This window comes from Nycticebus coucang, chromosome 8 (assembly GCF_027406575.1).
Source record: "Nycticebus coucang isolate mNycCou1 chromosome 8, mNycCou1.pri, whole genome shotgun sequence".
In the NCBI taxonomy this organism is placed as follows: Eukaryota; Metazoa; Chordata; class Mammalia; order Primates; family Lorisidae; genus Nycticebus; species Nycticebus coucang.
Window position 1 is genome coordinate 119,276,698 of NC_069787.1, and position 25,060 is coordinate 119,301,757.

Below are 25,060 nucleotides of genomic sequence, written 5' to 3' on the forward strand. Positions count from 1 at the left end.
ATCTACTTGGAGAATAAGTTGTGTTGATCCATTATTTTAGATTTGTAATATTTTTCTGCAAAGAGAGTGAGTTCTCAGAGAAGATAAGGCCTTGATAATCTTTAAAAGATGAGGATTTATAGAATGATACCCCTTGGCATGGAGTCATTTTTCAATGTCTTAAACAGTAAGTCTTTTGTTCATACAGCACACAAAAAAAGATGAGTGTAGAGGCCTTCAGAGTACATTCGTTTTGTTTGTTGGTAATTAGGAGGCTAGCCTAATTTTCTAATCTTGTAAATTAGGAAATAATTATAATGCTCAAGATACAGCCCAGTGTAGCATCCTTCATCAGATTTTCAGGGGTTTTGTGTCTGCTTTAGTGTATTTTAAATCTTGCTGTGTATTTGTAGTGCACACAGTGGCGTATCAATTTTAAAGTCTACTTTCAGAGTAACTGAGATAGTGGTATGCGTTTCACCCTGAGGGCTTTTGTTATTGTGGTGGTGGTTCTTTGTTTTTAAATCTGGGTTTATTAGTTATCTCTTGAGGACCTCTGAACCACTAACCCAGAACGTATTTATCCTTGTTTCAGATACCGTTCTAAAAGCTAACCAATATCACTATAGTATAGAAATTCTTATAAATAAGGAAAGCATATACATTATTTACTACATTATTGTACTGCATAACAATGTAATGATAGGAGAGACGTGTTAGAACTTGGTCATTCTCATGCCGCAGGCCATTGTCCTTGAGTTTTTGACTCCACGTCCACAGCAAGGCTGTACCTTAGGTCATGATAGGCCTAACACATGGTAGGCTTCTAGTAAATATTTCTTGTAAAGTTTAAATGGGACAGAATATGAAATATCACCCCAAATAGTAGCTATTGACCTATGCCATAACTTTTCTTGCTGTATCCCCATGATTTGAAAAAATTTTTTAAGCTAATTATAGTCACTACAGTTGTAAATTAGGCCATGCATTTCATTACAAATTGACACAATCACCTTTTTTGAAACGTTTTATCAAGGAAATGCAAACTAGCCTTGAATATAGAACACTAAAGTTTTTGTTTCTAATTGTGATACCACAAAGATTTAAAAAAATGCTTCTGAAGCTGGATGTGGTAGCCCACGCCTATAATCCTAGCTCTCTGGGAGGCTCAAGTGGGTAGATGTTTGAGTTCAGGAGTTAGAGATCAGCCTGACCAAGAGTGAGACTCCGTGTCTACTAAAAATAGAAAAACTAGATGGACATGGTGGTGTGTGCCAATATTTCCCAGCTACTCAGGAGGCTGAGGCAAAAGGATCACTTGAACGCAGGAGTTTGAAGTTGCTATGAGCTATGAAGATGCTACTGCCCTCTACCCCGGGCGACAGAGTGAGATTCAACCTCAAAAAAAAAAAGCATCTGTGTTCTTATCTCTCATCTCAATCTAATAATTTGGGCTGAAAAAAAGTCAGTTTAGTAACAAAATGGGTGATTTTATGTGCTAGATAACAGTGTTACTAGAAATTCTACTATCTAGTATCTTGATGTACTGGCATAAAATCTGATCGATTTTTCTTTTTCATTTTTAATCACTAATTCTGTGCGGTTTTCTCCCCTATGGCAGTGGATTGAAAAGTTACATTTTTCTGCCATTTGTAAACATTAAGATTAGAAATCAATAGTTAAATCGACCCAGTAAAAGATTTCTGCATCCTACTATTGAGACAAAACATCAAGAGAAAGCAACAGTGTAGATAGACTCTAACAAGGCTCAAAACACCTTTTGCATTTGTTTTGCATATAAATTTAATAAACATAAAACAATGCTAATAAATTGCATTTGCTTTCTGGAGTCCTTTTAAGCCAAAAACTGTTAAATAATAAACTGTGGGTTCTTGAGAATCAAATTTGCTAACAAGTCAGCAGTTGACTTGCTGTATGCCAAAAAGGGGAAACACTGGTTACAGTTTGCTAAACATCTTAGCAAATTTGGTAGAATTTGTCTTTTTTGTTTTGCTAATCACCAGTTGCCTCCCTTTACCATTATATTTGCATTCCACATGAAAAATATATTTTATATTTAATTTAAAGTTTATCTAAATAAGGTAGAACCTCCAGAGTTGAACACCTCCTTACATTGACCACTCCATAAGTTGACCTGATTTTCATAGACTGGACACGCACGTATACATTTCAGTACAGGGGGCCTAGTTCCTTCTGTTGACCACCTCTGTGTGCTATAGCGTCCACTCTGTATGTTGACCAGTTTGTTACAGTCCCTTGGTGGTCAGTATACAAAGGTTCTACTATATACTTCCTCATTAGACCCAGTTTTTAAATGATAAAGAAACCTTGTAAAGTGATAGGATCAATATAGTAATAATTCTAACTCTTTATACAAATGTAAAATTTATTTATATTTATCAATTCCACAGTATTGTTGAATAAGCTAAAGGAATGCTGTAAAAGAAATAATTTAAATACACCAGTATTAATATTTAACTCCCTTTTCCATACATATATCTGTACGTATGTTCATTAAATAGAAATAAGTAAAAAAGAATTTATACAGTCATGCCTCAATGATAAGGATAAGTTCTAAGAAATGGTTCATTAGGTGGTTTTGTTGTCGTGAGAACGTCGCAGAAAGTACAAACACAAGCCTAGATAATACAGCTTAGGACACACTTGGCTGGCATGCTGTGGCTTACTGCTCCTAGACTATAAACCTGGGTGGCATATTGCTTTATTGAATCCTGTAGGCAGTTGTAACACAGTGGTAAGCTACTGAAATATATCCAAGCATGGAAAAAATAATGCATTGTGCCACACATGTTATGACACTACTATGTTATTAGGTGATAGGAATTTTTCCACTCCATTATAATCCTGTGGGACCAGCATCTTTATTAGAGTCCATTCTTTACCAAAACATTGTTATATAGCAGTTGAATGTATGCAGTAAAAAACTCTAGTTGTGGGATTGGTTTTGCTCTCTCCTCCCTTCTGATCAATAGTTATTCAACACCTTGCGTATGACATGTGGTTTGAAAACACTGTGTATGCAAAAATTATCCACTTGTCTTTGGTTGCTGTATCTGTCTTTTGCTGACCCAGATCAAATTGTTTCCTTCTGTTTCATTTTCAACTTCTCTAGTTAGAAATAAACCTCATGTGCGCTCCCTGAGGGAGAAATAGTTTAGTAGGATATCACTAACTAATCACAGTCTGTTAATTACATAAAAGAATAGTTTTTAATATCACTCACCAAAAATGTATGTTACTGTGAGAATTCTCTATGAATTTCTGGCCCATCCTCATTGCCTTTCCCACATTACATTATACTCCTTAGAAGTTCGTTAACTTCAAATATAAATTGATTGTTACTTGTACACAAAGTTGTGGGAACAACAGGTATTATGTGTAGTTACTGCAATTTTCTTTAGTTTACTTGTTAGCTTCCTGGCCATAGAATTAGCCTGTTAACGTCACTATCTATAGAGCTCGTTGAAGGCTGCAGGCAGTGGTGTGCTGGAACTGGCTCACATAAGACTTTATTTCCATTTTCAGGGATATCTTATTGGTAGGTTAAAAATGGCTATGGTGAGAGTATTGATATTATGGAAATTGCAAATGTTACAACCCAGGGTCCTTTCCCCTCCCAGACAGCCACTTAGCAGCACCGACTGTTTACAATGTTGTCCTCTTTTTTTCCACTTAAATATTTCTATATATGGAATAGCTATGTAGAATGTATTTCCAGATGTTTTCATTCTACACTGTTTGAAACACATTACTCATTATACCACTTGCCAGCTGAGTAACAGAGCAAACTATCCTTCCATGCTCCAGTGTTCTTGTCTGTAAGATAAGGATAGTAGTACCTAGCTTGGGGTTGATGTGAGGTTGAATTAAGATACAGGCTTATCTTGATGTACTGGCATAATGGGTTGGTACTTGCATAATGCTGTTTCTTATTTCTCTGAACTTAGGCGATAGATATCTAATGATCCCTTACTAAGCATTAAACACAGTTTATACCTTACATTTGGATGATACGTATGTTTTAAGATTCTTTTAATGTATAGCAATCCCTGATCTCCCTCTCCCTCCCCCAGTGCCTCTATTTATTAAAAAATTTCAGATCATTGTTCTGGAGAGTGTTTGAAATTCTGAATTTAGCTGATGGGCTTTCCTGTGGTATCCTTTAGCCTGTTCTTTCAACACTCTTATTTTCTATAAACTAGAAATTAAAGTTGGGGTAAACTTTATAGTTATTATCATTTGGTGAGAACACTACCTAGAAAATTTTGTGTCCTTTTGTTAGCTCATACCAAGAGGGCACAATTTCACTTATCCCCACTTTTAATGATGCTGAAATTTATTAGACCACGTCAGCCTAGGTCAGGCCTTGTAAAGTTCTCCAGCGGACTTGGGCCCAATAATTTTATCTCATTGTTGATTGTTTTATAGCTCTGTGATTTTTTTCCCCTAGGGATTGCAAAATGGTGACTTCATTTACTTAGAAGGTATTTATTGAGTACCTGTATTTTTTGGCAAACATTCGTTCGTCTGGTTGCAGAAGACGTAGATAGGAGCCCTCTTTTTTTTCATAGAATATCGTTTAGGCTTGTTTTCTACTCATGATGTGATTTTTTTTTTTTTTTTTTAAATGGACCTTCTGTTTACAAATCTGGTTTTGCTTACAATACTATTAATATGTAGTGGTACCATACTGTACATTTGTCTAACAATATTTTAGCTGACTTTAGACTCTCCGGCCTTAGTGTTTAGATTTGGAAATTAAGTTGTACCTGCTTACCCGAAGAAAGATCAGCTACATCTGTTCAGGGCACACTATGTGACCAACAAGGACATTTTTATGGGTGCATTTTTTGAAGAAGAAGAAGAGAGAATAATGGGAATTCCCCTGAGACAAAGGCAAATGCTATTTTCTATCCTGTGCTATTTTAACATAAGTGACTATTTGGACTTGATTTGACTTTCTGTTTTCGGGAGGTGAGGGTGACATTTCATTTTTTTTATTTTTTTATTTTTTGGTAGAGACAGTCTCACTTTATTGCCCTCGGTAGAGTGCTGTGAGGTCACACAGCTCACGGCAACCTCCCAACTCCTAGGCTTAGGCGATTTTCTTGCCTCAGCCTCCCGAATAGCTGGGACTACAGGCCCCCACCACAACACCCAGCTATTTTTTTTGTTGCAGTTTGGCCAGGGCTGGGTTCGAACCCACCACCCTGGGTATATGGGGCTGGCGCCCTGCCCACTGAGCCACAGGCGCTGCCCGAGGGTGATATTTTAGAATTACCTTGATCATATATGGTTTTTTCAATATTTTTTAAAAGGCGTTTTTAAATTTTAGAAAATGTACAATTTCTAAAGGTTTGTGAACATCTTGTATAGATGAAAAGTGTAATTAGGACTATTAATACACTTTCTCCAAGAGCTCCTGTGATTATGAGATAATGCATACGATATAATACTTAACTCACCAAAAGATGCACTGTGTAATCCTGGGGCTATGATTTATGTTATTGTTTTGTTAGGCGTGTGACAATGTGCTATGAAATTTGGAATATATTATTTAATTATTTTAATTCTAAAAAAATCTTCTCAGATGTTTTTCCAAAAAAGAAACTTGGTTCTTTTGTTCATGATTTATTTGAGATTAGGATAGAAGGCAAATTCTTGGCAAATAATTAGAATATATTTTACAATTGAAAATTAGGAAAATGGAAATACTTTCTATTGTGTTTATAAGACTACTCTAGCATGTTTTATGATGTTAAAGAGAGGTGTTGGGAAGAAAGAGATCTTTAAAAGGAGTGGTATTCTGTTTGCTTTGCTGGAGCACCTTTTCAGGAAGTTTGAAAGGAGACAAAAAGCTAAGCTGTTTAATCGTGGTATCTGGTAATTCTAAGGATTAGACCAAACTTAACTTTGAAGATCCACAAATGGATATTTATTTATGTCTGTTGAAAGAACAGTTGCATTTTTGAGTTGAGAAAATAATCTGAATAGCACAGAAGTCGACAGAAAAGTTTGTTAATACATAAATATTGACTGTTTTAATCCATTGAAAACGGAAGGATAGTACCAAGGAGACAGTAGTAAAATTATAAAAGGAGCTGGGGAAAAGTAAACGTTATGCAACAAAAGAATACCAGGGGAAAAACTGACAGAGTAGAATAACAGGAAGATTAGTCACTTTTGGAAGGAAAAAAAAGGTGGGGGGCGGGGGAAGAAGTATTTTAAACTGGAATGTGGAACTGGACGTACCAGCAGTAACAGATATGAGCACATTTCGGAGCTAACCTTGGCTTTAAAAAAGGAATAATACCAGTAGTATTTAATATCCAAATCTGAAGTATGTATTAACGATAAACAAAAACAGAAATGGAGAAAATTTTCTGATAGGAATTGAGAGAAGTCTGTAACAGTAAAAGAACGATGTTTACTCCTTAGTGAAGCTGCCTTGGCTCAGCTCAGACAGCAATAGCAGAGGAGAATAAAGAAAACGTATTTCTGTCAAAACAAGCCAAGATTCTTTATTTTCAAGTATTGGATAAGATGAAAGCATTCTGGATGTTTTGGGACATGTGCGCTATTTGGTTCATTAGTTTTACATACACGTTTATTTATCTGACAACTGAAGGAGTTGCCATTTACAGATATGCTCTATAAATTATTTTTGTAAATTCTCAGAATTATAAATTATAACTATATAGATCATGCAAAAAATAGTTAACAATGCCTATGAACAGCACAAGAAAGTAAATATTGTTTGTGTGTGTGCACGCATGTGTGTGGGTTGGTGGAATCATTAATTCCTGGTTTCTAATTAGAGAAACTCAAGGAAAAGATTTTCCTGGTCACATTTTCAATTACTTTAAGTATTCTTATCTGTCAAATGGGAATAATAACATACCTGCCTCAAAGGTATGTAATGGGAGTAACTGAACTAGTAGACATACACTCATTACAGACGTGTATTTTGTCCTCTTAATTTACAGTCCTGCACTCAAGTATGGAAAACAGGCTTGAATGATACATTTCCAGATAACACATGGGGATGTGGCAATTTCAGGGGAGCTGTTATTGACACCTTAGCAATTCTAGATGTCATTTATTGAATTACATATGTATCCATATTTCTCTTGGCTATCCCTTAGTAACTCCAGTAAGTAAAAAATTACATGATATATTTAAATAAGGTAGATAGCTTTAGGGTTATTATTAGCATAGTACCAGGATAAAAATCTACTTATTCTTTTTTTTTTTTTTTTTTGAGGTTTGTGGCCAGGGCTGGGTTTGAACCCACCACCTCTGGCATATGGGACCAGCGCCCTAGCCCTTTAGCCACAGGCGCCACCTCTACTTATTCTTATATCAAGAAAAAAATATGTTATTTTCACTTAGATGCAGAAAAACGGCATGCATGTTAAAATAAAGATACCAAATTCATGTAGTTTAAAGACCCAAGCTTTCTTGGGAACACATCATTCTGTGTCACTGTATTCATGCACATACTGACCAGCAGTCCTCCCCTTTCCTGCACTTTACTTCCTATAATTTCAGTGACCTATGGTACATTATATAGTTCGGGTAAGTGGCATACTTCCTAGGTGAAGGTCACGAGTACAACTCGGACTTTACCTTACAAATGCAAACAGTGTTACTTGATCTTGTGTACCCTCATATAAATTTAAAAAAAACCTGTAAAAATAATAAAAAACAAAAGATATTTTGAGGGACAGCTATAGTCACATAACTTTGGCAGTATATTATTATAATGGTTCCATCTTTTTAGTTATTGTTACTAGAGTCTTACTGTGCCTAATTTATAAATAACTTTATAACAGACACGTATGCATACAAAAAAACAGTGTATATATAAATACACATACACGTGTATGTATATATTTTTTGATATTATCTGTGGTTTTAGGCCCCTACTGGAGATTTTAGAACATATCTCTTGCAAATAAGGGGGTGTCTACTGTATGCTGTCAGTAAAGCTTTTCTTGTTGATTTTATGATTAATTGCAATGCTTTCATAGCTTATATGCACCTAATTTCCTGAGGTCAATTCTAGCTGCTGCACAAAATAACCAGTTAACATAAATACCAGATAATGTGAAACTGTGAAAAAATAACGTCTTTTTCTCTCTCTCTGCCCTTTTTCTCTTTTGCCTTCTCTTCCCTCCTTTCTTCTCATTTCTTTCCTTAACCAAACACAGACACTCTTTCCCTTACACACACACACACACACACACACGCACACCCTGCCCCTGGGCATAATTGAATAGGAAATGTTTATTTTCTAAACTACAAAAAACAAACCTTATCTCAAACACCGAAAGTCCTTCCTTTTCCTGGTTTGGAAACACTAAGTCATAGTGATTTTCTTCAGCCAGTTTTATTTAAAGCATAAAGTTGTGAATATAAAATGACTCACAAATTTGTAATGCACAACAATTCGTGCTTTTCACTTTTAGGTCACTAGTTCTTATCTGGACGGATTAATATTAGTGAAGGATTGCGGGTTGTTTAATTTCTAGAAGAAGCTGGGAAGCTTACTGTAACTTCACCTATTCTGACTAAAGCATGGCCTAAAGTTTATGTTTGTTAATTTATTTATTTCCAGATAAAGCCATGTTCGAGGAATTAAATAAAAGGGAATAGACCCAGTAAGAGCTAATAAATAAGATGATGTCACCTTATTCATGTACAAACGTTACGAATCCTGATGTCATTGTAAATTCTGTTAGAAGGATCAGAAATTTATACTTTCATTTTGATTGCTTTGCCTTTGATATCAACAAGAAATAACTGATTGCAGTGGTTATGTTGAGCTATCAGAACCTATCTGTGTGTATCCGTGTATTTATCAGTATATATTTAGTAGATGACTTCCTCAGTGAGTCAGGATTCTTCCTAGTCTATCACTTAGTAACGCTAAGGTCATAAAAATCCTTTCTTATGATCTATCTTATGTAAAAGCTTTCGGGATTACTTTGTTTTTTCTCACTCAAAAGATGTCAAAGTGTGCTTTTTAGAATTTTTGAATAATTATTGTTTAAATTCAGTGTTAAGATTTGAGGCTGAGACAAATTTAAATCTTTTCTCAGGCAGGGAGTAAATCAAACTTACGCAGATGCAATGTATAACACTACTATCTAAGGCGTTCTGCAAAGAAAGTAGTTGTCTAGAAATTGGGTACAGAATTGTTATCTTCCTCCTATGGCAGTTGAAAGTAAACGATTCTAAATAACACATCACCTCAAGCTATGCCACATGGGCACCTAAATAAGTTCTTCTTTCTAAATGCCACCAAATGGCTGCATTTATTATAGCTTATGGCTAAATTCTGACCGAGGGGAGATGCCTTCACCATAACTATTTTCTCTCTGAAGTGTTCATTTTTTGGGGGGGGTGTGTGCGTGTGTGCTAATTTATATTAGGTTAGAACTTTAAAAAAAAAAATGCTGAAGATAGCCAAAGACTTAGGATTGCTGCCTGCCATATTAAAGAAATAAGTTGGTTTTAGTATCCTTCACTGCCTTTTCAGTCTTACATTTGATACCTTAGCTGCACAATTTAAGCCATCTGAAATTACCCAGATGGCTTTGGGTCCTCAAGGACTAAATCAAGGAAGGTTGTTTTAGCTGCTAAGTATTCAAAGAAGTACCTTCTTCCAACGTTGGTTTCAGCCCACATCTCACAGATGATCTTTGGATCGCTGAAGCTATCTCTAAACTCAAAATTCTTGCCCTGGGCCCTGCACATAATTAGATTTATTTCTGAAACATGGGGATGAAATATAAGTATGATTGGGAGCAATGGTAATCCCAAAAAATAGAATGACAGACGCTATGATAATAGTAACGTTACTTACCTGTTAATGCCTCTGAAGATATGATTTGGCCAGGCACGGTGGCTTACGCCTGTCATCCTAGCACTGTGGGAGGCGGAGGCAGGTGGATTGCTTGAGTTCAAGACCAGCCTAGGCAAACATGAGACCCAGTCTCTACTAAAAATAGAAAATCTGAGGTAAGAGGATTGCTTGAGCCCGAGTTGGAGGTTGCGGTGAGCTACGAGGCCATAGCTGTCTACCCAGGGCGACAGCTTGACACTCTGTCTCCAAAAAAAGTGAAAACCAAATTTGTCCTTGACTTTAAAATCTCAGAAGCACATAAACATTTGTTAATTCCTTAAGCTAGTAAATATCACTAAGAGAAATGTGTGTGTATACTTTTAAGCATGTGGACCTACTAAGGTTTTGAAACGAGACAACCATGTCAGAACCTCCTACTACCAGGATTCTGGCCAGACATGTTATTTCTTATTCCCTTTCTTTAATTCTATGACATCTTCAGTTTTCACAAGGCAGAAGGAGATGGGCATGAAACTATAATTTATTCCCTGAATTGAGATTTTACCTTTGCTATTTATAATTATACAACACAGAAATATTTACAAAGTATTCTCATTGTGTTGCCACCTCTTTGTAAAATTTTGTAATGACTACTTTGTCAATACAATTTTCCATTTCCCTGTGTATGGTGACTTTAGGACACCCTATATTTGTATGACCTTTAGCAACTTAACACTGTATGCCTCAATTAATCCAATATACTCTATTAAATGGAAGTACCCTATTTCCCCGAAAATAAGACAGTGTCTTATTTTAAGGTGTGCTCCCAAAGGCGCGCTCGGTCTTATTTTCAGGGGACGTCTTATCTTTCCTGTAAGTAGGTCTTATTTTTGGGGGATGTCTTATTTTCAGGGGAACAGGGTATATCTATCTGTTGGCTCGTTGCAAATCTTACTAAGTTAAAGTTAACACATCTATCTGAAGGACCTGTGGAATTTCAGGGGAATACAATAATTTTTACGTATTAGTTATTATTAAATGTTAACTTTGTTTAAACATTTTCTAATATCCTGTTAAAGACAAACATGAGATATACAAATAAATGAAAACCAAAATAAAGTTGCAGTTTTAATGAAATCATTTAGAGCTCCAGCTCTGGAATTATATTGCCTGGGTTCACACTACGGTAGCCTTGAAGAAGTTGTGTAACCTCACTGAGCCTCAGTTTCCTCATTTGCAAAATGGGGCATTGCTAACTTGTAATCTTTGGGGTTGTTGTGAAGATTAAAGGGACAACAAAGGTAAGGCACTGAGGGTAGTGCCTGGCATTTAGTGAAGGAAGACACAGTGTGTTAGATACTGATCTTATTCCTGGATGCCGAAGTGAACTGTGGGAGGATCTCACACATGAGAAACATTGTTCTCAGAATTTGTATACTTGAGGTTTCAATTTTGCTAATGAGGATTGTTCTATATTGTGCAGAAAACACACTGTGTGGGTGATGACAATTCTTCTGTAACAAGGAAATGATTAGGAAGTAATAACTTGTTTTTTTTTTTTTTTTTACCTGTTTTGAGCTATTTAAAAAAACCCTGTCGATACTTTTTGTATCTGTAGAGTTTTAGCTCTCGTTCCTGCTTGACTCCGTCACTAGCCACATTCTAGCCACTTGTTCAGTTGAACATTGCTGGGGAAAAAGGACATCAATAATGTGAAAATGGAAATGAAATGTGGAAGCAAAAAAGTCATTGCTCTTCTTGTAACGATCATGAGACCTGATATTTCCCCATCGGATTGAAGTATTGTAAAGACGATGAAAACTTTAGCATTTGCAAACAAACAAATAAAACAGATAGTGATTTGATGCCAGGGAAGCAGACAGAATATTAGAAAAGAAATGACCAAAATTACATGGTGGCATTTTTTTTTTTTAATGTGTAGTAACATCCTTTCTTTCATTAACAGAAAATTTTAGGGCATTCCACTTGCTTATTGGGAGTGTGGAAGATAAATGAAAAAATTTTAAAGGATTCATTAAAGCTTTCTTATATAAACATTTCAGAGCATGTTTTTCTGTAGAATCAGAAACTTAACACTGCATAGTAACAGCATATTCATCACCTTGTTTGGGGAGCAGATTTTCAGTATGCTCACAGGAAAACACCTGTTTTGACGCTGGAAAAAGGTGCAGACACACAGGCAAGTTCTGTGTAGGTGTAGCGTAAACAAGAATGCTTTGGCTCGCAGCCTGCAAGGAGGTGGGTCTAAACGGTCTGCTCCAGCTTCCGCTGCTGCTGCTGCTGCTAATTTTTGCTGGGAAGGAGAAGTGGCTGACCTGGAATATCCTTTACTCTTGGTGCTGCAGCAGTCACTCGGGAAATGTTGTTTAAAGGGAACCTCTGGATCCTTTTCATGGCACCATGGCGAGAAGAAGTCGTATCTTATCAGTTGAAGATAAAGCCTGGAGTTGGCTAATGGAATACTGGTGAGTGAATAAGGCAAACGGGGAGCCAGTTTACTGAAATATAATTTGGGTAAGCCTGCTCTTTCAAGGACTGAGGTGGTACCCGTAGGGAAATGACGCGTGATATTCTGTGCATCAGACACTTTATTTCAGAGAGGATTCATGGTAATCACAGGACTCACTGGATCTGTCGTCCTGTTTATGTTCCATAAATAAAGTTTGCATTTACTCACAGCTTCATTCTTTGAAGTTACTAACTCTGACGTTTGTTAGAAACTTCAGTAGATGGATCCTAGTTCTCCATGTAATTTCTTAGTCACCATTTAATCTATAGTCTCGTTTCTTACTTGACCTAAAATGATTTTTAAAAATGACTTTGTGATATAGGATAGCAGTTATTCCTCCTTTTAATTCTAAATAAGTTCCCCTTTCCACATGGTAGGTTATGTATTTTAATTTGATTTCTTTTATATGTATGACTCTTGACAGGAATGTTCTTTTCAGTGCAAAGCAGTTGTATAAGCTAATCAGTAAAATATTAGGCGTATTAGTCACTGGTTACGTAAGATATATGACATTAGCAGTAACAAAACTAAATATCAGTGACTTATCACACACACATATATATATGTGCATTATATATATGCACGCCAATACAGGATAGTTCCCATGAACAGGTTACTGTATTGGTAAAGTGAATACTTGGGACTATTTTATAAATGTGTATACATATGTACATATATCTTTTATGATTTATATCAAACACAAATATGTGCTAATTAATAGTTTACCAGCACCTTTCAATAAAAGAGTGGAAAAAAATAGGAATTTAAGGTTTCCATGTAGGTATAGACCAAATTTTCTTTGAGTAATTATTCTATGATTAATAGTTGTTATAGAATAACTATGTTTGGGATTTACAGTGGCCTAATGAAGTCATACAGTTAAAGAGATTGTTTAACTTTTAACAACAACAATCCTGTCAACATCCCCCCTCTTCATGTGCACACGTGTGTGCACACCCCCCCCCACACACACACACACCCACTCTTCGGAAGAATACCATTTCCCATGCGGTACCATCAGCCAGTTAATATTCATTGAGCATCTACCTACCATATTGCTAGGCAAACTTAAGTGCTAGGGATACAAGTGTGAGCTCATTTGTGAAAAATTTTTCCCTTAACAACAAGCAAGGTTGGGAAACCTTTCTTGAGATGGTATGATCTTACGTAATACACGTTGGTGACAATACAATTTTTATTCAAGAATGTTGAAAAGCTTCACATATGATTGAATTTCTGCCATTTCAGATTGGCTACATGTATTTTCTTCCTTGTCTTTTCTACATTTTAAAAATTTGTTTCAGTTTTGTTACTAAAATTGTTAAAAATGGTTTTCATGAATATGATTGAGAACATAGGTATGGAAATATAAATTGCAATTGATTTTTTTATTTAAAATTAAATTATTACCTTAAAAAAAGGCTAGCTTCCATTTGATTTTTGCCGTCAGGTATTACTCCATCTTTCTGTTTCCATCACACTGACATGGTTGTACTTAAAAAAAATTAAGTTTTAGTTCCAGCCAACATCTAAAGTATATCATGAAAAGGTATTTTTAAAGACACATTCAGATTCCTCATCCTCTTCTATATTATAAAGTCTCAATTCCCCCTAGTTTAATGCTAGTTCCTAAGGCAGTACCTGTTGGAGAGGAGGGCTTATTCATTTCATAACAATGTGTGACCCTTAGGGACTCATCAAACATAAGTGAGAAAAAAAAAAAACGTAAGTGAGCTTTGCTTAAGCAAGAGCAGCTTTTATTACGTGTGTCATTAACAATATCTATTTGTACATGGGTGGGCGGGAGTCCTGTGTTTTTCCTAACACAGGAAAGCTATTCGATACCAGGTAAAATGGAATATGATTATTATTTTGGTTACCTTAGAAAATATAAATCAATATCCGAAGTCAAGAATTACACTCACATAATTGCTAATTGGGCAGTAGAGTGTCATTTCAACTAGTCCTAAAACAAGTGGTGAATTTGTTTCTGGTATTGAAAAAGTGAGAGTTCCTAAATGATCCTGATCATTTGCATTTGGTACATATTAAGGATTATTACAGTCCTGTCAGAGTTTACACTGAGTGTCTGACTTGGTTTTATTCAGTTCATCAAAGCAAACTTGTATTAGGGGTTGTCTCTTGTAGCTGTTTTATATTTGGCACTGAGTGTGCTCCTCAAGATAAGTTCCTGAGGCTTGTGAGCAGCTGAAGAGCGGTGGATAGTGGCTACCAAGGTGTTAATACTCCATGGAAAGTATACCGTTTTGAAGCAGAGATCAGGGGCGTCTTAGACAGAGCGTCAGAACTAAGTTAGTGACACTTTCCGCTCTTCCTCCTCTTTTCTGTCCCCCTTTTCTTTCTTGCGTCTTTGGTTCTTCTCATCTCTGTGTTCTTTGCCCACTTGCCTCTTTTTCTTCATAGTCCCCTCTGACCTCATCAAATTCCTTCCGTCTCCATCGTCTAATCATGACAGATAAATGGGTTGTACTTACTGAAGCAGTTTTAATTATTTCTCATTTAAAAATCAGTTGAGTTTAATCTTCTCTTCATCTTTCTCCTTTATTTCCTAATAACTTTGCCTGTTGGTCTCTGTAGCCTTGTGAATCAGCACTGGTGATTATTTATGTTTGTAGATTTCTTTGACTGTAAAGGTTATGATGACGAGATTTAGTAACTGTATGCCACTTGTTAGACTTCTGGCCTCCAATGCAGCAGGCATGCTGTAATGTGTGTTCCTTACTTTTCTTTCTAGAACTAGAGCTCCATAACCCCCCATCCGTGTTCTCGGCTTTATATGGGATGCTAGAATGGCCTATTTCCATGTATTTTTTTGCTTCTCTCCATTGCTTCTTGTGTTCTGGTGGGGGTTTTGGTGATTCTTTTCGAGCGCTACCTGAGCTCTGTGCTAGTTGTTCCCCTTCTCCCAGGGTTGTACGCTGCGTGGCCATCCTTGCTTCGCGGCCTGTGCATTGACAGAAACCTGGGTTCTGCGATGGCTGCCTCTAAATCCTTGTGAGGGCGGGGAATATTCCTCCCTCTGCTGCTACAATTGAGCTGGGTACCATGTTGCCCTCTACACTTGCTTTCAGTTGTTAAAGCTTCCCAAGCTTTGGCTATGGCTTACTGATCCTGCTGTCACACCCTGGAACTTTCCTGGCCGCGGCGCTCAGTGGTAGCAGCAGGTGTTGGGGTTTTCCCCCCATGACCCTGGGAGGAAGAGAATGGCTGTTTGGCATAGACCTCAGGAGCTTTCAGAGCACCGAGACACCTCTCCAGAAGATATGTGAAGGTAAGATTCTGATTTCTCTAGGAAGCTGTTCTAGAAGCTGAAAAAAATCTGATAGCTATAGATTTACTGCAGATCAGCAGTTAAAGAATGTCCTGGGGGAACTCTGTGTTTGAAGATAGAACCAAAATCTGCGTCTTAGGTTAAGGAATTGCTTATTAAAAATACTTCTTTTACTTTGTGAGTAGGACGCCGGCCCCATATGCCGAGGGTGGCGGGTTCAAACCCAGCCCCAGCCAAACTGCAACAAAAAAATAGCTGGGCATTGTGGCGGGCACCTGTAGTCCCAGCTGCTTGGGAGGCTGAGGCAAGAGAATCGCGTAAGCCCAAGAGTTAGAGGTTGCTGTGAGCCGTGTGACGCCACGGCACTCTACCGAGGGCGGTACAGTGAGACTCTGTCTCTACAAAAAAAAATAAAATAAATAAATAAATAAAAATACTTCTTTTAGGAATTTTGTGTATTATTCATCTTTCTATTTGGTATCATTTATATCAAACTTGGCATGGAACAGATTTTTTAAACATTTTATCCTGTTCTCGGAATTGGAATCTACAAAGCACTTTCTTTGCTTTTTTTTTTACAGTGCGCATTTGTGTATCTAGTAAGAGAAATCCTGTTGAGAATTAAAAAAGGTTTAAAGGGGAATAGAAATTATTTATTTTACTAAATTCCTATGTTTTATTTACCTCTCTATTGATACTTAAAACCAAAACATTAAATATCCTCCAATTCTTCAAATTCCTATATCCATTATTCATTCAAAAAGAATTAGAACAGCTCAGATTTTCGTAGTGCCAGGATACATTATTTTTTCCTTTGTCGAAAGTTATTGTTTAGCCATCCAAGTGTGATGGTCTCTTTTTCTTTCATGGTTTTATTTTCAGATTTTTAAAGGAGATTATTCCCTTTGTCCATCCCCCTTTTTTTTTTTTCCTTAACTTGTTCCTATTTATATCCATATAGGCGAACTTTTTCCCCAACGTTTTGCAAAAAAGCTTTTTTATATAAAATTAATTCCAGATGGGCATAAATAACCTGAAAGATGTATGTTGGCGGGGGTGGGGGGGCTGTGTGTGTCCAGCGTCCTGACGATTGGGGTTGGGAGATGAGCAGCATCTAGCAAATAACTCAAATCATCTCTTCAGTGTTAACAGCTTTTGTGGCAGCTGCTATTTATTTATAACCCTTTGTTTTTTGCTTTACCTCCACTCAGAGGCAGTAATCTGTGAAGGGATATTAAGATACCTCTTCTAATATGAGATCATTGTGAGTTCATGTCTTCTTTTTTTACCCATTTGTTTTCTTTTCAGTATGAATCTAATCCCTGAATTGATTCACTATTCATAGGATAAAAGCTGTTAGCTTAATACCACATTGAAACCTTTTAATTTCAAAAGTCAAAAATGTAACTTAATTTTTAAAAATTAAAAATAAAAATATTTACTACTAGCTACATACAATAAAAAGTATGTATCTTTGATAGTAAATTTTTTAAGGGAAGGTTTTTTATTTACAGTAAATTTTATTTTCAACGGTATTTCCTTCAACATAATTTCAAAGTAGGTCTGTATTCTGACATGAGCAGGACAGATATCTTACATCTCATAAAAGATTTTTCTTCACACACTTCTGGGTAGGGCATGAAGGTTCAGGGCTCCCAATGTTGACAGCTAATATTTGAACCCTGGAGATTTTACTTACAGATACAGAAAAAAGAGATAACATCAATATACAAGAATTGAATTGTAAGAGGATAATTTAATAATAATCTCTTTTGATATGTGTTTCCCTCCTCTGTGGGGTTGTAAAGGTAATGTGAAAATGTTGGATTTATTTCTTTTAATGCATTAAAAATAGTGAAAGTTTGGAGATTTTTAATTTTTCATGAGTTCAAACTGAGACAGAACTGCAACTAATGGGGTCTGTTCAGCATACGTAATTCCAAGTTCGACAACTATCAGCAGGCAGGCACCTGCGATTAAACCCACAGGCTTAAATTTTCAGGGTGGTAGACTCTTATCTCCAGAATGCCTGCCAAGGTCCCGGATGTGGATAGGAAAACTCAAATGTTTGATCCTGTGTCAGCTGATAAGCACCTTGGCCTGCTAAACCACCAAAGAAGAGCCAGCAGCCAGGGACTGGGCACCACGTGATTTTGCAGAGTGGATGATCCCACTAAAAGCAGCCAGTGCTGTGTTCCAAAGCCAAGCCAATGTAAAGGCTAGGGGTCCAGTGTCCTGAATTATTCTCTCTTCACTGTGTCCAGACAGCAGACTACCAGGGCCTGCAACCAGATCACTTTCCCCAAAGGTCTGGGCTGGTTGAACCAGAGTGCAGACGTTGTAAGATGCTTATTTTTTAAAACTAAAAGTAAAGTTTAGGAAGTCTTTATAGAGTGTTAAAGTGGGTAAGTTAGTTTCCTATGTGAAAACAGAAAAGTGAAAATTTAATGTTTATAAGGATTTTATTATTTTAAAAAATGTAGAACACAGCCTCAAGCTAGTTGTTTGCATTATTCACAATGTTGCTTATAGAGCACGCTTTTCCTTTTGTATTTCTGTAGAACTGGAACTCATATAATCCCTTAGGACTAGAAATGAAACTAATACAAGAATTTAAACTCTGAATTCTCTTTTAAGGAAGTTCAATTTGAAAAATAGTTTAAGTACTTTTGGAGTGGGAATTTATAGCACTTATTTCAGAAGGAATATGAAGTGCTTATTCATTGAAAGTCTTAGAAGTGAGTGATAATTCTCAAAATAAGGTCTCAATTCCAATCACAATTCCTAAGAGAATTTCTCATAACTCATAAGATTCATGCTCTACAATTCCTTCTGTTTCCTCTCTCCTCTTTCCCTTTTCTTTTCTTTTCTTTTTTTTTTTTTTTTTGGAGATAAAATCAAACTCTGTTGCCCCAGGCTAGAGTGCTGGAGAGAGTCAGCCTAGCTGACAGCAACCTGGGCTCAAACAATCCTCCTGATTCAGCCTCCTGAGTAGCTGAAACTACTGGTGCCCACCAGAAAGCCTGGCTAATTTTGCTATCTTTACAAGAGATAATGTCTCGCTCTTGCTCAGGCTGGTCTTGAACTCCTGAGCTCAAGGGATCCTCCAGCCTTGGCTTCCCAGACTCAGATTACAGGTATGAACTACCAAGCCTGACCTCTCTCTTCCATTTCCTTCTTGGAGAACATAAGAGCTGTTCATTCTGGTGGTTGATGAGCAGAATATTTACGACAGATACCAGGTAATGTCAAGTGTAAGCCTTTAATGATCTGTTTCTTTTGTTGTAATAAATAAATAAAAATTTCCCAGTTTCATTAGCATAACCTTGTAGAAAAGAAATAAAAGAATGGATCTGAACTTGGTCAGAACAACTAAAAGATAGAGGGGTGGGCCCAGATGCTGACATTTTTGATATTTTAGGGGAGTTTTGTACTTCAAAAAAGAACTATTTTTGTTCATAATTCATTTTTTTATGTGGAAATCTTACATAATCAAAATTATTCCAAATTAAAATGACCTCTTTAGTAGATTATAATAATTTACTCATTACCTACTACTTGAAGTTTCATTATAATCATTATCTTATTTTTTTTCTTCACACAAACACCTTGAAATAGTATACTATTTCACCTTTGCAAATGAGAATAGCACCAGGAGAAATTGAATAACTAGTGCCCAGGGTCTCTCAGCTGGTCACAAGGATTCAGACTCAGGAGGTCTTTATTAGCTGTAATCCCTGGACGTATGCACGAGTCTGCAGATTCAATCCTAACCCTTTTCATCACATTGTGCCTTCGACAGGCTTCTGTCTCAGTCTCCTCTGAGCCCCGTTTCAGGCTGCTGTTCACTTGCTGGCTATTTGACTTTGGAAAGGTTACTTAGCCTCTTTCAGCCATAGTCCCATTTTCTCTAAAATATGAATAATATTATCTCCTTGTCAGAGTTTTTATGAACATTTAATTTAAATTAATGAGACAGAACATGCCAACCACTCAGCATAATAGCTAGCATATAGAAAATAGCCAATAAATTGTTGATGTTATTATGTGATTATTCCAAGGTCAGACAACTAGAAAGTGATTGAGTTAGAATTCAGGGCCGTTTCTGACTGGAAAACTAAACGAAAGGAGAGTATATACACACACACACACAGACACACACATGTGCCACAAACAACAACAGCGATTGTAGAGCAAAACTCCTGCTCTTTCTAGCTATGACACTATCATTTAACTCTAACCCAACCTTTTATGTCGGATAAAGAAGGATGCCAAGTTTGTTGAAAGGAGCAGTAGCCTAGTTCAGTGGTTTAGGGCAAAATCTTGAGGTGAGGCTTCCAGAATTAGAACCCACCTTTATCATGGACCAGCTGTGTGACATCAGGCAAGTTACAGAACCTCTCTAGGTCTCTTTCTCTATTAATGATATATAGTATTGCATCATCATGGACATTAAATGTGGTAAATTGTATTAAATACAGAGTTCTAATGGTGGCTTTTATTGATATCGATAGAGATATAAATATTTCTTTAAAAATACAGCATGTTCACAAAATTGCAATGAGTGATTAGTGAAAGTCACAAACCTAAGGAGTTTCGGCCATGGGTAGGGTCATGGTGATTAGGCAATCTTCATTCTCTAAGAATCTGTGTACATTTCCCATCAAAACTATTTAAACTCTGTGACAGGTCAGTGGAAAAAGCGTAAAATGGCTTCAGAGATCAGAGCTGACCTACTCTGAGGTGGCTGCACCTCTGAAGAGATGGGCAAACTTCTCTCAATCTTGGCTGATGTCAGTGGCTGGCATTGGGTCATGAGATGATGGGAATGATCCTGATTAAGCAGGTGGTAGAATGGTCATTTGTGTTCCTTCTTTTTTGAACCAGAATGCAAACCGACCATTGGGACTCAAGCCATGAAGAGAGAGTTACCTGGACGGAGTTGAGTGCCAGGGTTTAGCCCTGAATGCTTGTCAGGGTGGGGGTTTCTTGGTGCTTAAATGTCTAGCTTCTCTTATTAGATTAGGAACTCTGGAAGGTTGAGAATGTGTATCTGTTTATTTGCAATCCCAGCATGGTGTCTGGGAAATAGTGGGCACTCAATGCATGCATGACAACATTAAATAAAGCATAGTTAACAACATCAAATAAAGGATAATGAAATCCAAAAATGGAACAGAAGAACTCATTGAAGGATCTCGTGCCACAAAGGGATCGGAAGGAGAGGCTGAAGATCAGTAAGTAGAGGATGTGCCTCCAGGGACAGAGGGACTGACTAGGGCAGATCACGGGGTGGGGACGCCATCGAGCTGAGTGTATATAATTTTTGTGAGGACTGGTTTAGGAACTTGGCAGGATGGGAACTGTCAACATAGCCTGTTCAGTAAATACAGGAATAAAGTATTCTAAGTTGTTGATAAAATTTTGTAAGCAGATGAAATCTTAAAGACTTTATTTAAAGCTAGGTGGTGCCTGTGGCTCAAGGCGTAGAGCGCCGGTCGTATATGCCGGAGGTGGCAGGTTCAAACCTAGCCCTGGCCAAAAACCACAAAAAAAAAAAAAAAAAAAAAAGACTTTAAAGCTGTTGGAATCCATTTATATTCATTTTTCATATAGTGGAAAATAGTTATCTCTGGCACTAGAAACTCAAATTCGATGCCAGGGACTTGAGCAAAAATATGTATATAAATATGTCATTGGTATGTGCCCTCATACAAAGAAATTATCAAACTACAGTTTGAAATTTATGATATCATGAAATTATAAATTGTAATATATGGACACAAAGAACTTACATAGGTGATGTGGGAAGTCACAGCACAAGTCTAAAAGCTGAAAAATTGATTGTGGGGAGGTAATTGGTATAACTTTGAGGATTTTTATTTTTTAACGGTAAATTGTACATTTTGAAAGTATTTTTCCCAGAAATGATAAGGTGGAAAACATTTTTAAACCAAAGTCTGTGTTGTAAACATAAAACTATAAACAAGAACAAAGAAAATTATGCTAAGTATTAAATTAGTTCACGTAAGAAAAAGTGATACGACAAAGCCAAAACTCAACGTTTTCTTTCCACTGTACCACCACTGCCCTGCTCTCCTCATACCTGCTATGATGAATAAACCAGGGTGCTGTGTGGCTACAGGGAGAAGGTAACAGCCTCTAGTGATTGCCACGGGTGATTTTATGTGGTCCTACCAGAGACGCCAGTGATTTGGCATGGGATCATTAAGCCAGACACATTAGCACCCTGTATTCAAACCCTGGATGTTTTATCCTGTCACTTGAAGGAAGGTTGTTTAGAAAACTTGAACTGAGAGTCAAAATCAAACCAAATGTTCCCAAGAACATTTGTGTCTTTTTAACTGGAAGAAGACCATATGTTGCAGTTGTGCTCCTAGAGGATAACAGTGTGGAACTTTCTCGAGTTCTTCGAGAACAAACTCTTCAGTCAAGTGCCAAGTTATTACGCATTTTATATTTTTTGCTTTGAAAAAAAAAACACACATTATACAAACTGTGCCTCTTACCAGAGTGGGTTTTCAAGCTGGGTTGCAGTTAACCACTGACTGCCTAAATCTCCTCTGTCCTTGAAGACCATAAACTACTAAAAGACAGGACCTAAGGAGACCAACTGAGACCACAGAAATGGGTCGCAGGAGCTGACTGGAGGAGGGCAGGGAGCATACTGAGGGTCTTTGTGACAAGTTTGGGTGAGACAGTGGGACAGCTGGAGACAGCACTGTTTCATCTTTATCTTTGTTGTTTATTCATCCTGTTCTGAAAGAAGTTCAAGTTGGAAAAAAATAAGCACACATTGATGAGAAAGTGAACAAAAGATGGTGTCTGAAAAGAAGAAATTTTGTGGAGTGTAGGGTCCACTTTTGATTTTAGTATTTCGAATGTGCCTATAAACTTAGCTCTCTTGCTCTTTCCGTGGCTTCTGTTCTCTCTCTGTGCGCGCGCACACACACACACACACTTACACACTTTTGCTATTACTATAGAAGTTACACTAGAACAGGAATTACATTGTATTAACTGTCTATGATTCTCTTCAATCCTTCCTGTATGTACGGAGGTATGTATACAAACAATGGGAATATTGTTTTACTTCACTTACTCTGGGAATACCTTTTTTTTTTTTAATGATGTTTTAATTAGGTAGGTAGTACGTTTGGCATACTATTAAAGCAGTGTTTACTAAGAAAAGTTAAACTCATTACAAAATCCTTTACACATGAAATAACTTAGATACTTGAGTACCCGGTTTTCTCTTCCCAGTCCTTATCCTGGATGTGTTCTTGGCAGTTTAATCTGTTTTATTTTAGACTTTTAAAAATATAAGATGGAGTGGTCCAAATAAAATCAGTAAGTTCCCTCCCTGAGTAGAATTTTGTCATCAGAAATAAAAGTGTCAATGTTAAGAAAGAAAATGTCATAAATAAAGGGAGTGGTATTCGGTAATTGTCACCACTCTTGATTTCCCATGTGGCAGTTGGTCTTTGATGTATGAATTTTTTTCTAAGAATCTTGCAATTAAAAAAATGCATATGAAGCAAGCCAAATAAATATTTTAAAACACCATTTTTATTTAGAAGGACAGCTGTATAGTTAAATTGCTCTGCATGTAAAACATTTATAATACATGAAACATAATTAGTAGCAGCTACTAACTCTCACACGAATTCTAAGAAGAATTACAAATGTACAATACTAGATTAACTTTGGGGCTGAAAACACTGGCTCGGGAGCCAGAAACATGCATTCAAACCCAGCTCCAGTCTTTACTGGTTCTATTACCTTGGGGAAGTTCCTTGACTTCCCTGAGCTCTAGATTTCTCATCTTTACCAAGCATTTAATAATAAAGCCATGAGGTCGGTTTAAGGATTACATAAATTAATAAATGTAAGCCACTTAGAACAGTGCCTGGTAGACAGTAGATACTCAGTGAGCTGTTAATTTTTTTTACTTTTCTTTTTGTTTTATACCTTGCTTCTAACGGAAGTGTTTATTTGGCCTCTGATGTAGGACTGATGGGAACTGATAGTCTTAGGGAAAGGTAGAACTGTTAGTGGAAATTTTTCCAGGTCAAGAAGTAAAATGCCACAGGCCAAATTCATATGGTAGGAGGGGGTTCAAAACTTAGAGAAGCTCATGGCTGAATGAGGGAGGGGACTAAGTTTAGGATGAAGACACTGTGACATTATGTCTTTGAATAGTGGGTGTTTGCAGTAGCTCCCCTTTGGAAAACTTAGAGAACCATCCTGAGTTTTATCCACACAAGATCTGTGCTGTGTCTAAATGTCTAAGAGTCAGAAATTCCTGCCCATTATCTGTTTCAACCGTTGTTTGTTTTTCCTAAACGTTCATACCTTTCACGAAATGGGTCATTATTTTTAGAAACTCACTGTTTTCTTTCCTTCCTTCTTGGTTTTCTCCATGTTGTCCCATCATTTTCCTGAGAAAAGTTTGTTTTACGATTATCGCAGGATCTGCTAATTTATGAAATAAACCTGATGACCACCAGACTGCTTAGATACAAGAGAGCCACACCCTTGTACTGGAGTAATTCAAATACAATTTAAATTGTTTATTTAGCCCACGATGATTGTTTGGAGATGTGGTACTGCAGTTATGTTTTAGAAGTTTGCCTAGACTATTTGAGGCCACCATTTTCACCTACATCAAAAAGTAAACGTGGCCCATTGCCCAAGAGGAAGGTACAGAGCATGCTCCATCAAAAACACGAAAACACAATTTTAAAACCCTCATTAAAATAGCAAATTTTGCAAGCCATTTCAGCGATTTCTAACCCTAGGTTAGAAAGCTCTCATGTCCCAGTTACCTCCCGTGTGGTGATATTATCCCAGGCTCTACACCAATTTTTTAAAAAAATCATTCTTAAGAAAATAAGCAATCTATATGGTATTGTCAGTCTGGGATTGAGAGACTGAGCTTGTGCTTTTTTATATAATTGTAATTTTGGAACTGTACTGATACACTGTAGGTTTGGAACCTTACTGATACATTTGCAAACAAAACTTAGTTCACATAACAATGGCGTACCTACTATGTTATGATTGCTGCATGGAAAGAAGCCCCTTTAAAAAGGAAATCTCAATCCACAGAAGTTTGCTATAGGTTCATTATATAAACCAAAATTATTTTGGAATAAAATATCTTCCATGGGTTGAAAAATTACATTTAAAGACTGAATTATGTTTAAAAGCACCAATTGAAACTTTATTTTTTTAAAAATATTTTTAAAGAACTTCAAATTGAATTAAAACTATCCTTTTCATTATTTTTAAGTTACAATTTTCCATTTCAGTGATATTTTAAATTTGCGTTTCATGTTTCCTA

The 25,060-nt window shown here is 36.7% G+C and overlaps 1 protein-coding gene across 26 annotated transcripts in view; it reads left to right on the forward strand.

The window, feature by feature from the left end:
- MBNL1 (muscleblind like splicing regulator 1) overlaps positions 1-25,060 on the forward strand; it is a 204,524-nt gene that overhangs the window by 81,168 nt on the left and 98,296 nt on the right. The window contains exon 1 of one of the 26 annotated variants that reach the window (XM_053600657.1): positions 12,238-12,357. The exons of 23 other annotated variants lie outside the window; for them this stretch is intronic. The gene's annotated coding sequence lies outside the window, so the exon portion shown is untranslated. Of the gene's footprint in view, positions 1-12,237; positions 12,358-15,172; positions 15,694-18,417; positions 18,423-25,060 lie in introns of those variants that run through there. 2 more of the 26 variants (XM_053600658.1, XM_053600664.1) reach the window with 2 other exon arrangements.